Source organism: Cicer arietinum, chromosome 7 (assembly GCF_000331145.2).
Source record: "Cicer arietinum cultivar CDC Frontier isolate Library 1 chromosome 7, Cicar.CDCFrontier_v2.0, whole genome shotgun sequence".
Classification (NCBI taxonomy): domain Eukaryota; kingdom Viridiplantae; phylum Streptophyta; class Magnoliopsida; order Fabales; family Fabaceae; genus Cicer; species Cicer arietinum.
The window spans coordinates 44,969,729-44,977,332 of NC_021166.2; the positions used below are offsets into that span (position 1 = coordinate 44,969,729).

A 7,604-nucleotide genomic window follows, 5' to 3' on the forward strand; every position below is an offset into this window, starting at 1 on the left:
ATATTTTTGATGTGCTACAAGAGATAGTTGATTCTACATTGATGCTTCTTCAGCCCAGCATCTGAGTTATATAAAAAACTTAGGTAATTTTTATGCATTTCAATGTTTAGGGATATAAATATCAATATAAAATAAATATAAAAATGGTTTAAAACGAAGTTTTTTAAAAATATATCAAATCTGAAATTTTAGAAAAGTTCATAGATCAATATGTAAATTTTTTAGCGTTTTACTAATAAGAGTTGAATATAATATAAATAGATAAACTCCCATATAAAGAGCGTGATAGAACTTAACAAAAAGATAAATAATTGAAATAAATTTTAAATTATCTTAACAGATTAATTTGTGGGCAGGTCTAATGTTTGTTTCCTAGTTCCTTGGTCCTTAGTTATTATCTATTTTTCCATTTTTGCACGATCATATAAACGCCGAGCCATATCAACATGATTAGTACGCGCAAAAGCACCACCATAGCCGATCAAGTGATAGCATCGGGTTCACACCCAAAACCCGACATTTTCTCAAACCGCTCAATAGTCTCATCAGGTAAAACAATCATTCTAACACAGTTAATCATATAGTAATTAATATAATGTTATTTGGTTTTACCCCTCTTTGAAGCATTTCATCAAACACCTTATGTGCTCCTTCAAAATCCTTACATTTTCTTAACACTTGAGTGTCACATTGTAAAGAACCACCCCATTGTCTCTAGCATGTTGAACTTTATCCCTAAGGTAATTAAGAACAATGAGTGCAGTTTTGGGATTTGTTATCTTATCAATAATGAAAACAACATCATATAAACGCCGAACCATTTCTCCATATTGGCTTCCTAGATACTATTATATCAAAATCAACACAATCATAAGCTTAGTGAAAGAAAAAACAAGTCATTACATCACATAAGCAATCACATAAAATTCTAAGCCTAAAATGGTTATTATCAACTCTACATCTACTAATCACTATCAAAATGGTTATTATCAAACTAAACTATCAAAATGGTTGTTATCAAACTAAACTTGTTATAAAAAATGTATTACATCACAAAAACAATCTAAAAAAGTTATTACATCATTCTATTGATTTGTTTTTGTCAAATATAATCATATCACATAAAACAACTAAACCTAAAAAATTAAAATCAAAAGAGATATAGAGTTTTTACCAGAGAGAACGAAAGAGAGGAGCTCGTGAGTTCTTGACGATGGCTGGGTCGCGTGGCGTTATTGCCGGTGACTTAGTCGTGAGTGCTTGTGGCTGGGTCGTGAGATGTCTGGTGTTGGTGACTGGGTTGCGTGATACTTTACTGGTCCAGTGTCCGGTGACATTCTTTCTGGTGGCAATTTCACATATTTGTGTATCGTGGAAAAAGGAATTGACGGTGAGCAAAGAAGAACATATAAGAGAAAGGGAATTGAAGGTGAGCAGAGAAGATAAGAGAAGATAAATGAAACGTGAAATAAAAAAAGGATTGGAAAAAGGTGAAAGGGAATGGAAAACATAAACAAAAGGGAATAAAAAAATAGAGGGAATGGGAAAAAAAATAGGTGGCTCACTGAAAGTGTGAAGAGGGAAAGTAAATTGTTAGCCACGATCTAACTGTGCCAAAATTTGATTTTTAACAACTATTAATGTGAATGTGGTTATTTAATCATTGTTAACTGCTATTTTTTTTTAGTGATAAGATATAGTTATAACAATATATAAAAAGATAATGGCACTACAAGTGTAGACACAAGATGTAGCAATAACCAATAAATCAAAATGTCACTGTAAATGAATTATCCTCATTCTAGTCATAACCAATATCTTTGACCCATGAGGAGTAGTTCTTGTGTTAGGGAACCTCATGTTGGGTTTGCTACCTCAACTCTTCAGCCTTATATAAACATAAAAAACAAATGTGGAACATTATGAACATATAACATTGAATTTATGATTGAAGTTTAAGGATTCAAGTGTTTAACATGAAAATGTACCATCCATATGAAATGCTCAACGACGAATATCTTCCTTTAACTAAAGAACATTGTTTCCTAGCCCGAATTGATATCACGTTATAGGATGATTTCATGCATATCTTCTCAATGCCTTTCCAAAAACTCTTGCCCATCTAAAATGGGCAGGGACACTTCTTCCTCGCCTTCATCAACATATGTTCAATCTATTTGAACATCATAACTGTCTAAATGCGCCTTGCTAAATGTTCTTTTCTATGATGTGATTATTAAATATATAGTTCTTCTTCTTAAAAAATCAAACTAAAAATAAAAATCAAACCATCCACAAGTGTTTGTGAATATTTCACCCATATTTAATTTTTTCATCGGAATACGATGTTGTTATGTTTGTTGTCTTAGTGCGACGTTTTTTTGTCTCATTATGATGTTTTAATTTGTTTCAAGTTTTTGTTACATGTATTTGTTGAAATGTTTGAGAAGAACTAGTTTAATCGGTACCATATTTGAGTAAAAAACTTGTGGAGGCTATCACCAAATTCAACAGCATCTCAATTTTACATATGACATATAAACATGTGGTTGAATTGGTTATGTCAGATATAACTTATAGTCGATATGAGCAAATATTGGTAAATATTTTCATTCTGAATATTGATGAGATTAAAGAGTGTAGATCTTACATTTTTCTTGACAATTGGTCATATATAAAAGAAATTTGTTTAATTGTTAGGATTAAGGTTTTGGTTTGGTGATTTTTCATTGGTTTTTGAAATATTTATGTGTATTCTCAAAATATGGATAGGTTTTGTCCGAACTCATGATCAATCGGATTGTATCTATCTCATTTTAACATTTGAATGAAGTTTATTTTTGTAAAAAATTAAATATAATGAACCCGCTTGTTATAGATTTAAAAAAAAAAAGTGATTTTAACTCTATATTTCTAAAAATGATTTTCATGACAATTTACTCTAAAATAGAGTTATTTCACACTCATTCGTTACAGGTTAAAAACATACTTTTGACATTCAATAACTTATATATTTAATATTAGAGATTTCAACATATAAAACTCATATATATATATTAAATATATCTCACAAAAATGATTTTTATGTGAAGCTTCGGGAAATAGCTTCTTTTTTAATATTTATTTTAATTTTTTGTTATAAAAAAAATTATAGTAAATAGATGAAACACTTAAAATAATTTTTATAATAAATTATTTAAACTAATTTATCATTTAAAGCTTTATTTTTAAAATTCTATTTTTAAAAAGTTATAATAAAAAAATAAAATAGTGTAATAATCATTGATCAATATCAGTTTTTAAAATTAGTTTTTAATGTGCGAAGTTATGAATTTTAAGTTATTTTTGTTTATTATTAGTTTGTATATTATATTAAAAATAAAATTTAGAATATTTGATCAATATTAGTTGGACTCCGGTCAAACTTTTAAATATTGAACAACTATCTTCAACAAATCGATATTTGGAATGATTTTGATTACTTTTCAGTTTGATTATCAACATGTATTCTTTGAATTGCTTAAATTCAAGTGAAATATATTTTTTATAGGGGAATATGATAAATTTTTTAGATATATTCTTCAAAAGAAGTACGTACTCCTCATGAGGGAGTTTCAAAAATTATTAAAGTTATTTAGTCTTAAGTAAAATATACTTTTTATAGTAGAGTATAATAGTTTTTTCGAACAATGATTGTCTATATAGATAATACCAATAGAGAATGTATCAATTTTAATAAATGTGAGATTTTTGAAGTTGATCAAAATATGTTGAAAAAATCTCAAATACTACTCTCACTCTATTGTAATAAATGTCGTTTAAGATTTTTGCACATATATTAAAAAATACAATAATTAGAAACAAATAAAGAAATCATTTTATCAAATTACTCGTTTTAACATTAATGAGTTTTTTGTTGTTATAATAATATTTTAAAAATTATGTATATAATAATCATTAAAAGGTAATATAGAAATAATAATTAAAATTACATTGAAAAGTATAAATAACATTAATTGAAGAAGATTTTTTATTATTAGAGAGAAATTCATCGTTATAATTGTCATTAATTAGACAATAAATATAATTTTTCTTCAATTTTAGAGTTTTATGTGTATATATTATTGAGTGGGGCCGAATAACCACAAACATTTTAATTAAAAAGTTCATATACTCTAAATTGGGCCAAGATCTAAGTTAAAATCAACTCCTCCATATGTAGAGTTGATGAAACTAGCGACACAAGGAAGAACTTGTCATGCAATCTTCCATCACAAATAACATTAATATCAAATAAACCCACAAATAAAAAAATAAAATAAAAAATCAAATTCCAAATATTACGCAGGTACAAGAAACTACGTATGTAACCGTTAATGCACCAAATCAAGAAAATAAATAAAACAAAACAAAATTCAATCTGCTAAAAATTAACAGTTTTGGGTTTCACAATTTGATGGCTACTATTTTTCTCCTTTACACTCATAGTCTCCTATACTCTCTATAATCTAAAACATCAAACTAAGACAACATAAATTGCAATCTAATTAAACTCAATATATTTATCACTATGACTAACTAAACTAAGAATTTAAAGCTAAGACAAAAAAAGCAAAACAAAAAAACTAGAGAAACAGAGTTAATGCTACAAATCTAAATCTACAGAGCTCCATGTGCCACCACTACAAATTTCTCAGCTCAGTCTTTTATTTTAGGCTTTAACCTGATACACACACACCCTTTGTTGTCAATTTCTAGATATAATTGGAAAAACACAATGAGTAATGAAGAAAATGGAATATATTAATTACTTGTTCTGTGTTGGATTTGGTCTGCTAGGTGGTATTCCTCTAAGGCTAGCAACTGCTTCATGCTCTTCATTTGATTTTGAACCTTGTTTATGTGAGAGAGATTTGAATGATGGATACATTTTTGAAAATAGGGATGAAGATGGGTAAGTTCTAGCTTTGGCTATATTCACCTCAAGTGAAAGGATCAATGTTATGGTCAAGATCATAGCAATGATTAAGGTAGACAAGGATTTCATGTTGGTTTTTGTGGATTGGATGGATGTTTTTCACTTGCTTGATCTATGTTTTGTAATGATGACTTATGGACATATATCTATTATTAACTCTTACATATATATGTGTGTGGAATGTGTTTTTGGACTCAATGAGTGTGTAATGTTTTTTTAATATTAATATAGATGAAATAAGTTTTTTGTTTTTGAAATTTTGAAATTTCGTTTTTTTTATGTTTATAAGAATATTGTATTTTTTCATATTTATAAAAAATTTATTCAAAAATATATATTGATATTCTAATAGAAATTAAAAATACTTCAACAATAATTTTATAGGAATTAAAAAATGTTATATTATTTTATAAAGATTTAAAACAAAATTTCAAAATTTTATAAGTAGTAAAAACTTATTTTATAAGGAAAATACATTTATTAGTCCTTTAATTTATACAAAAATAACATATTAATCCTTTAACATTTTTTTTATCAAGTTAGTAATTTATGTTCGTAAAAGTAACACTATTGAACTACTTTTAATCCTAGACTTATTTCAATTTTATTTAAAGATTTTTGAAATTCTTCTATGTTTTGTTATAGATTATGTAAAAAACAACAAAATAAATTTTTATGAATTGAATTAAGAGAATTTCATGTTTAATTTCAAGAACAAAAAGATACATCTCACTCGTTTAATTATTTTTCTAAAAATTAATTGTTAATTTATGTTCTTATGATTATTGTTGATTGATATTTTTATGATAGTTGCAATTAAAATTCCTTAAAAATTGCATGAGTTCATTTAAAAAATAGAGAGAATTTTGAATTTCAATAATTAAAATACTAACTTGACACCAAACAAAAATATAAAACCGACTTGATACAAAAAGATAAATAATTAATCCGTTGTTTTCGAACAACTTAAATAACAAGAGTGTATTTTATCAAATATATAAAGTTGTTTATATTTTATTGCTATGTAACATTCGGTGAGTTTTAGTCTTGTAGGCGGAAGTATCAAAGTTAGTTCCCTACAAATTATATCTTAGCAAAAAAGCAATGAGTGTAGTAAAGTGATTAATTCTAAGTTTGGACTAAAAATGTTGTGATACTTGGTTAATAATAAATTGCTTAATCCCAACATTCAGTAAAAAAAGAAAAAGTATTGCATGTGTTAAAAAAAAAAAACGAGTGTAGAAAACATTTTAGTATTAATTACACTATAGTTTGGACTAAAAATGTGAAAAATCGGCAAGGGACGCATTGCAAATGCGTCATGATCATGTGCGAAATCTTTGACTAATTGAGCTTACAAGTCCCAAAGCTAAATCAGCAAAAGATTAGGTACAGATTGATTTAGTTTTTCTGGGGGAGTCACGTGATTTGGAACGTGATTTATTTACAGTTGGTGGGTTGGCAGCTTTGGATGCTACTATTTCATAGATTTACTATTGCATTCAACTGACTATTGTTGATCAAACCAAGGTAACGCATATGACTTTCGAGTCATAACAAAATACTACACTTTCTGATTCTTTCTAACTTTCCAACACTTGTCTAATTCAACACATGGGTGGGTAATTATGCAGGGATATATATTATTTTTCATTAAAATATTTATCCACTAAGAGTGTAACATATTTTCACACAACTAGAAATTAAACAATTTACTTTGAGTAGTTAATCAACTATAAATTATTTGAGAGAATTTGAATTTTTTTAAGCGAATAACAATTTATTTAAAAATATATAAATTTAAATTTTGATTGAAAGAAGTCTTAACCAGATTTTATTTCATTTTTGATCAAATTTTGAATTACTAGTTTTATTCTCTTAAAATGTAGTATTTTTTAGGCTAAATTACATCTGTGGTCCCTTAACTTAATTTCAGGTAACGTTTTAGTCCTTTATCTTTTTTTTTTTTCCGACTTGGTCCTTTTTTTTAATTTTAAGTGACAATTTAATATTTTATGTTTTAAAATTTCAACAATATTATCCTTTTTTATACAAAAATTTAAAAAAAAATTCAATCAAAACTCATAAAATTAATTATATTCTTCAATATAATACAAATTTCATCAAATTCGTAACGCAAATCTTTAAATAAACTCATATTTTCATACTTTATTTGATGTTGTTAGGAATAAAGGACTAAATCAGGAAAAAAAAGATAAAAGACTAAAACGTTACTTGAAATTAAGTTAAAGGACGTAATTTAGCCTATTTTTTATTTTAAAACTCTTAATTTCTTTTTCTTTTCATTAATGACATTGTTATTCCTTTAATTTTCCATTCTTTGGTGACTCTTGTTTGGTTTCCAGCCACTTCAGTTATTTGATTTCCGTTTTTTTTCTTCTTCACATTGTTATTCACGCTTCATTAAATCATAGTACAATATATATTATGAGTTAATTGGGATACGTTGATTACATGTGTTACTTGGGATAATTCGATTATATTGTTATTCACGCTTCATTAAAAATTTGAATAGATGAAAAATGTAAAAAACAAAAAATAAAATAAAATAAAGAAAGAATAATAGCATAGTGATAGAAAGATTAGTTTAGCTTAGACACTTCCA

General features: G+C 26.5%; 1 long non-coding RNA gene across 1 annotated transcript; it reads right to left on the reverse strand.

Annotated features, from left to right (window-relative positions):
* Positions 1-249: 249 nt before the first annotated feature.
* Positions 250-2,103, reverse strand: LOC113787633 (uncharacterized). The gene is made up of 2 exons (XR_003474155.2): positions 1,175-2,103; positions 250-735 (listed from the first exon to the last, which is right to left on the reverse strand). It is a non-coding gene; the product is annotated as an uncharacterized lncRNA (long non-coding RNA).
* Between the last annotated feature and the right edge of the window lie 5,501 nt (positions 2,104-7,604).